The sequence below is a fragment of the Corvus brachyrhynchos genome, unplaced genomic scaffold (assembly GCF_000691975.1).
Source record: "Corvus brachyrhynchos isolate BGI_N302 unplaced genomic scaffold, ASM69197v1 scaffold26, whole genome shotgun sequence".
Classification (NCBI taxonomy): Eukaryota; Metazoa; Chordata; class Aves; order Passeriformes; family Corvidae; genus Corvus; species Corvus brachyrhynchos.
In genome coordinates, this window is record NW_008239324.1 from 1,171,115 (window position 1) to 1,178,669 (window position 7,555).

The following is a 7,555-nucleotide window of genomic DNA, read 5'->3' on the forward strand; positions in this document are numbered from 1 at the left end:
GGCCACCGTGAAAAGAGGGACTTGCTGACCTGAGGTGGGAGAGTGCCCTGGTGCAAGCCCAGAAGCCGAGGGGTTACTGGCAAAGCCACGGAGACCTGAAAAGGGCCCCAGGAACCTCACGGAGCTGTAGATCCACAAGGAATCTTGGCCTTAGCCCCGCATATCTCGGGACGTGAGTAATGTCTCCACCACTGCTGCTGCTCTGGTCTAACAGATGCCAGCCTAACTGGCTGGATCGTTACTCTTTCCACCATGGGATTGATCCAGCTGCCACTGGAGCCAGCTGGAGCCTGTCCACGGAGCAAAGAGGGGCTGGATCAGCCCCGCTGCTGCCGCTGTTTGTCCTTGTCCCGCTCCCTCCCGCCGTGCCACAGGCACTGGGAGCCCGAGGTTGGGACTCGAGGGCAAACCCTGGAATCCACAGCCATTCCTCAGAGGGGATGGAACTCCTATTTAAGGAAAGAAGCAAAGCTCAGAGAAGGTTTTACGACGAGGTCTGGAATGAGGCAAGGGAAAATAACGTGAGCGATTCAAATCCCAGCAGATGAGTTTGATGTTTCAGTCAGCCTTGAGATTTAATGGGTGGCACTGCCAAGGTGCACCCCAGAATGCGTCCCTGGGAAGAGGTTTCATCTGCTGTCATCACAAGGATCAGTGTAACACTGGGGAGGGCTCATTGCAGAGCCAGGCTTTGCTGCTCCAGCTACTGTAAAACCTGAGCACAACGAAGGTCCCCAGCCCGAAGCACAGCTAACAGTTGGAATTGCAATTATCCTGCAAGCCCTGACCCTTGGCGGGGTCATGGATTGGTAGAAAGGGCACAGTGAAAGGCTGGGAAAGTGCTGATGGTTGAGAGCAGAGCAGTGCTGACAGCAGATGAGTGTTTCCAAGAGGCAGGGATGAGCAGGGCTTGTGTTTACAGCCTCTGAGGGCTCCTCTGGGTCAGGGTGCTCCGAAATGTAACACAATCCCACCCCATCCCACCCCGGACAGGGAATCAGGGTTTACAAAGGACGAGTGGACTTCTGGTTTTGATAAAAACCAGCCTTCCTCAGAGGGCTCTACATCAATCTGTCTGTGCTTGGCCTCCCTCTCTGTACGTGGGGAATATTTTGGGATTGATTCCCACTTATGAGTGGCTGCCCCTGCTGTTTGGGTGTATGTTGCAGAAAACAGAGCAAACAAAGCAAAACCCCGACCCTGTAGAGTAGGAGTGTGGGGGTTATAAAGTCAGACAGCTGACAACAGGCAGAGAAGAACCTGAAACTGTTTCTAATTCATTTCTTCAAGGTATGTCCCTCCTTCTTTGAATTTCGCCACTTAATGGCAGTTTATCCCCTCCACTGGGATAAGCTGCTCTGGGACCATTGTATTTTGGGATGAAATCCTGTTCCCATTTCAAGTGAAATTGCTCTTAATTCTCATAGCCCAGGGATTGCAGCATCTGTGCTGAAATCTGTGGGTTTCACACTCTGCAGGGGGGCGAATATTGGCTTCAGACACAGTTTTCATTGAGGATTTTATGGAAGGAGACATTCCAGTTGTTCAAAGGCTGCATTAAAAAATGCTGATTCTGCAAGGTTTTTATTTTGGAGCCAGATTTAAGGTAATAGTTACCCTTTCCCCATGTCAGAATCAGAAATATGAAAAGTAGTTGTCAAAAAATTATTTATTAAAACCTGAGAAGTGAGGTGAGGGGGTTAAGGAGCTCTGGAAAACAGAAATCCCTAAGGAGCATGTCTGGTTGTTTTTTTCTGAAGGGGAAAGTTGCTTTGTTTGAGCCTTTTAAGTGTTTGCTGATAGAGGTGAAGCAAAGCCCCACCCCTGAGGATGAAAACGGAACTGGGACTCCATCTCAGGGCAGTGGAGACACCAAGTGCCTTTTGTTTTGGAGGAGCTGACCCCTAGGGATTCAAAAGTCAAATACTTGACTCCAAAGAACAAACACAAAAATGTTTTGGGTTTTTATTGTTGTTTTTTGGGTTTTTTTTTTTTTTTTTTTAATTACTGAAAATATAAAAAACAGATATAAAGATGCAGATGCACATGGCTTTCTTGGTGAGGTGACACAGGAGTCACTCTATTGATGTTGTGCACAAACCTCTGATGCCTCCACCTCGGTGCCAACACTTCCAGGGAGCTGCCTCAAAATATGGAGGAGTGAGAGAAAATACCTTCCCTGCCTCCACAGGGTGATGTGATCAGCTCCAAGGTTTTTCATCCTGCACTCCCTCCTTTTTCTAACAATTTGCTTTTTCCTTCTGCTTTTTGGTCATCCTTTCTCCTCTCTGTTGGAGAAAAAACAGCTTTCTTATTTTTATTTTCATGGCTCCTGGGATGCTCGAATTGCTGATGTATCAGGGTGGACCAGGATGTGCCAGCTGGGAGAATTTTGAAGGCAGCAGTTCCTTCCTTGGGTGCTGATTCTACAAAGACACATCGGTGATATGGAGCAGTTGGAAATGCACCAAACTTACCCAGGCAGAGGACACAAGTTTGGAGGCTGCTTCTTTTAAGGAATGATCCAATGTTCATTCGTCCTGGATTGCAAGTTAAAATATCTTTTGAGGAAAGAAAAATCAGTTGTTCTTATTTTTGCTAGGATTTTTTTTGTGTAGGAGTATAATAGGAATATAATTACCTTAAATCAGGACCATGAAGGAAACAGATGCTTATTTCTTTCAGAGATTAGAAAACCTTGCAGACTGCCCAATAGGAAACAGAATAGAAAGCAAGCAAATATATCTCATAAGCATCAGGCAAATTACAACATTGCTCAGGAAATAAGTAGATTTTATGACTGATAGAAAAAAAAGTGCCTTTTTTTTTTTTTTAATGCGGGTTGTAGCAATATTTCATTCATTTTGAAGTTATCAGCCTCTCTAGCAGTTGTATTTTGGCCAGCTGCACTTCCTAGATCTGCCTGATGGTTTGAAAGAGGAGGAACAAGGGTATTTCCTGAAAATACATGGAGCACATCTATAGCACAACACCAGCAGCTTTCCTTGAACTGCCATTTGGGGGTTTCTGAGTTCAGGATTTTTCAGGAGCTGCTGATCATCACTTGCATGAGCCTCAAAGCCCACGTCCCTGTGAGGACTTGGGGCTGCTCCCCAGCCCAGATCAGCCCCAAAAGCAGCATTTTTGCTGTCAGAGTTGACTGACTGCCCTAAGATCAGCCTAGCAGCCTTAAAGCATCCTCTGGCCTCTGCTGAGGAGAGATTTTCCGGTTCATTAAAGCCCTGATGCATTAATGGCCTGTGCGTGATTTCAGGGACTGGTGTGCAGGGCTCCTGCAGTTCGTGCCTGGAGCTTGTTAGTGTGATTTTCTAAAGATTAGCAAGCATTGATTCCACTGGGAAGCCTTGGGGAAATGCCCTTAATCTCCCCTGACTGCAGGGTCCCCGCTGGGCTCCCACTGCTGCCGGGGATGTGACTCTGAGGGAAAGTTTTTCCCTTTATAAAACTGCACCAGCTGCAATCGAGAACCATTAGCTAATGGCAGCTTCATGGAGGCAAACACTTCTTTTTTACGTCGCCCAGGTTGTTGGAACCCCCAAGGGCTCCCACAAAAGATAGATACTGACTCAATTCTGGCTTCAGTTTCACCACTGTAACTCCTGTTAAGCTCAACAAGCTGGGACAGGGATGCTTTAGATAGAATTTTACCTGCTGGAAGGACACTGTATATATTTTAAGACAGAAGAGTGGTGTATATGTGCGAGTTGTTATACACTGGGAAAAGAAAACTAACCAGAATAATTCAATTTCCTAGACAAAAGGTGGAAAGTACTAAAATTAAATAGTAAGTAATTCAATTTTCTAGTTATAAAACAGAACATTCTTGGTAGAATTAATGAATTAATGCCGAGTTTCTGGGCCAGTGTTTACAAATCAAATCTCACAGTACACAGGTGGCAAGGGACAATAAAAAGTCTAATTCTAGATTAGGGTCACCAAGGAGGAGCTTGGAAGCTGGTTTATATTTTGAATAACTTTTTGCCTATTGTGTGTAAGCCAGGGAGTTAGGGATGGGAACACTGCTTTCAGTCCCCTGTTCTGAATGCAGAATGACCTCCAGTGATTTTCAGTTTTACGTTGTGTAAAGACAAGCAGAACCTTATCCCAGGGAAAGTATGATCAGCTGTACGTCAGCAATGGCCCAAACAGGGAAACAGGGAAACTTAGAAAGAGAAAAGCAAAGTGCCTAAAGATAGACAAATTGTCTGGATAGTCCAGACATTGTTTTCTTATCTCTGACTAAGCTGGGGAAGTAGATTTGTTGGTCTTGACAAGGAAGCCCTTTGTACATTGTGGGAGCAGGAGAGCCTGGGGGACGAGAACAATGGGCTTCCTTCGACACCGGGATTGATTACCTTCAGGAAGTGCATGTGGATTGCTCAGTGATTGAATTCCAGTATTGCTTTCTCAGGACCATCTAATTATATTACAGACTCTATCCTGGTCCTTTAAATGGCCACAATCTCTTTTACCACAGTAATGAAATAACCACTGCTTAAAATAATGGTATTTTTGTAACAGGCTTTGCAGCCAGTGTGCTCTGACAGAGAAGGGAACTACAGGGATGTGTTGCAACATCCATGCAGGCAGGTGCTGTGGATCTGTCCCTTCAGTTCCATGCTTCAAAGCTGCCTAAACTATGTTGGCAGGAATCTGTGGGAGGGAGAGAGCTCTATGCTGTTCCCACCATTCCCAGCCAGCAGTGAAATGGTTTCTAAGAGATAAGAAGGAAGAAACAGCAGGGCAGTGCTGGGTTCCTGTTGCATCAGCAGTTCCACTGTCCATTCAGAGGCAGAGGAGACATCACTGGTACAACACCTTTGGTAGTGAGGTCAGAGGTGGCAGCTCACAGGGGGCTCGGTGCTCCTTCAATTGCTTCACAAACAATCCAAACCTGTCTGGACCTGCCAGCAAAACACCAAGCTCACTGTTCCCCTCACAACCCAGCAAACTCCAGGCTTCTTTCTTAAGCAATCTGGTTTAGGAAAGCTTGCCCTTTCTGTTTTCATCACAATATTTATTTTCAGGGAGATGCCAGCTTGCCCCACAGCTATGGCATTCATGGAAGACCTTGAATAGGGGCACTGCATTGCCCAAGAACTGCCCTCAACTTGGATCTGGCACAAACAGGCCCTTGTGAAGAACAAAGGAGATTCATGGCTGTTTGCTTACAAACTTTTAAAAGCACAACTATAATTTATGGGAGGTTTCCCCTTCCTGTCACCAGAGCCAGAGCTGGAGGAAAGCTCTGTGTTGCTTGCTGTGGTTATGTGCACACAGCCCTTGGATGCTGAGCTACCAAGGACATTTCCTTGCGCAGATGTTGGGGTTTTTTTGTGCTGAAAATGATGAATTCCAGAGATCACAAAAGCTAGAAAACTGTCAGCAAAGAGCTTGTGGTTCAGGGGAAGGAAAGGCAGCTGCTGGGAGCACCTCTCCCTGCAGGGCCCCTGCCGTGACCTCCACCTCTGGCAGGGAATCAGTGAGGAAGAATGGTATGTCAGAGCAGGAGGGAGCTCCCACATGGAGGTCAGTGAGAGCAGAGATGGCAGAGATGTTTGGGAATGAGCAGCACTCCCAGAGTGCTAAAAGTTTGTGAATAAAGGCCGTTGTGGTTTACAAAAGATGCTTTAATGAAAAGAGAACTCAAAGTGCCAGAAACGACTCCCTGCCATTGCTACCTTGATATTTCACTGTCTAATTAAATCAATTCTTTTTCTGATTTGTTCAAAAACAGTTTGTGACTTTTACAGCCCAGTTCTGTGACAGAGGAGACAGACCCAAGAATAAATCATTTCTCCTTTCCAACGGACCTTTTGCTACCGTGGATTAAAATCTCCACTTTATTTACAAACATCAGCTCACTGAATGAGCTGTTGAGGGCTGCAACTGTTGATCAATGCTAAGGTCATTTGAAACATCAAAGCAAAGGCTATTTATGAGCAAGCATGGAAAAAACATGGCAAGTTGCCTCTCTTCCTTCCTGGCTGCGTGCAGCAGCCATGGCTCCATCCGTTGTGAGAGTATTTTAGAAGCACAGGCTGCAACTTTTATGGGCTGAAGATTAAATATCCAGTGTGGCCTCAGTGGCAGCAAACACAAATCTCCTGATTCCTCAGAGCTTCAAGTGGCACTGAGTCCTGTGCAGGGGATAAATGTGGCAGTGCAGATGCAGGAGAGGAGGAGGAAGAGGAGGAGGTTGCACCTGGGGTTGGAAGCATCAGGCTGGGATCGATGTCGAAGGCTCTGTGTCAGCTTTACCTACTGGGCTGTCCCACCCCAGCAATTAAAGTCACTCCCATAAACAGTCAAAATGGCTTTATCAGGATCAGCAAAATGATATAAAATCCTTGCTCGTTCCTAAGTTTATGTGAGCAGGGAGATCCCTTTATCCCCTCAGCTCTAGGACTTAAATCAGAGATGTCCCCTTGACATTCACTTCCTCAGCTTTTCCAAGCTGCAGATCCCACAAATAACACCAGCCAGGATTCTCGCCCCCACCAGGTTGGATTTCTCTCAGTCCTATTTGAATCAAAATGTGGTTTGTTGTTTTTCATCTAATTTTGCTTTTTGTTCTTCTATTTTCTTTTCCTGGCAGATTGAGAAGATTAAAAGGAGTAATTCATTTTTCAGATAAAGTATTTCCCTGAACTTCCCTGGTCAAGAATTGGGATGTTTGCAATAGATTTCAGGTTCACACAAGCAACTGCTCTCTGTTTTTCTTGCAAAAGCCCCAAATTAAACACACAAATCAAGAGTATCAGTAGCTTAGAATCTTGTCAGAAACCATAAATAACATGCAGTTTATTCCAAGGAAGCATATTTTGGAAAATACTTTCGCCTTTCAAAAAGCCTACAGAGTGGTGCAAAAGGAGAGGAAAACTGGGTACAGCTTCCTCTTGTTCCCACTCCTTTCATTATATTTTACCTTGACATTTGTAATTTACCAGATAAATGATTTGCACCAAAATGGGAATATTTCCATTGCTGTGGCAGGATGCTCATCCAGAAGAATACTTGTGAGGCTTGTTCCTTCTGTGTTTGGCTACTGACCTCAGAGGGCTATTTTCCACTGTGCATGACACTCAAATATAGCTCCCAGGATGTATTGGGCTAAATATAGCCACCCAAAAAAGGCATTTGTATTAAAAAGTACCGATACATCAATTTCCCCAGGCATGACAACCTTTCAGCTTTGTTTGGTGGTTGAGAAGAAGTGAGAACACTGCGCTGCTGTTTTCACTTAGAGAAGGGAGCTGAACCTGGAGTTGGTTCAGAGTCTTTACCTCTCTCAAAGTTGTTTTTTGTGGTAAAGCTGCTGCCTGGAACCCAGGGTAGATGTCAGATTCCCAAAATGGGCCTTCTCCAGTTACTGCTGGGAAAAGCTGACTGTTTTCTTTGCAAGCACAAGTCCCACATAATTTCAGCCTTTGGTAACCTTTTCCCTCAGGCCCTTGCGCTTTGCTACACCTCAGGTTCTTGGGTGCATGCTTTCCCTTGAACGTGGTTCTGAGAAAGAGCAAATGATCCTGTA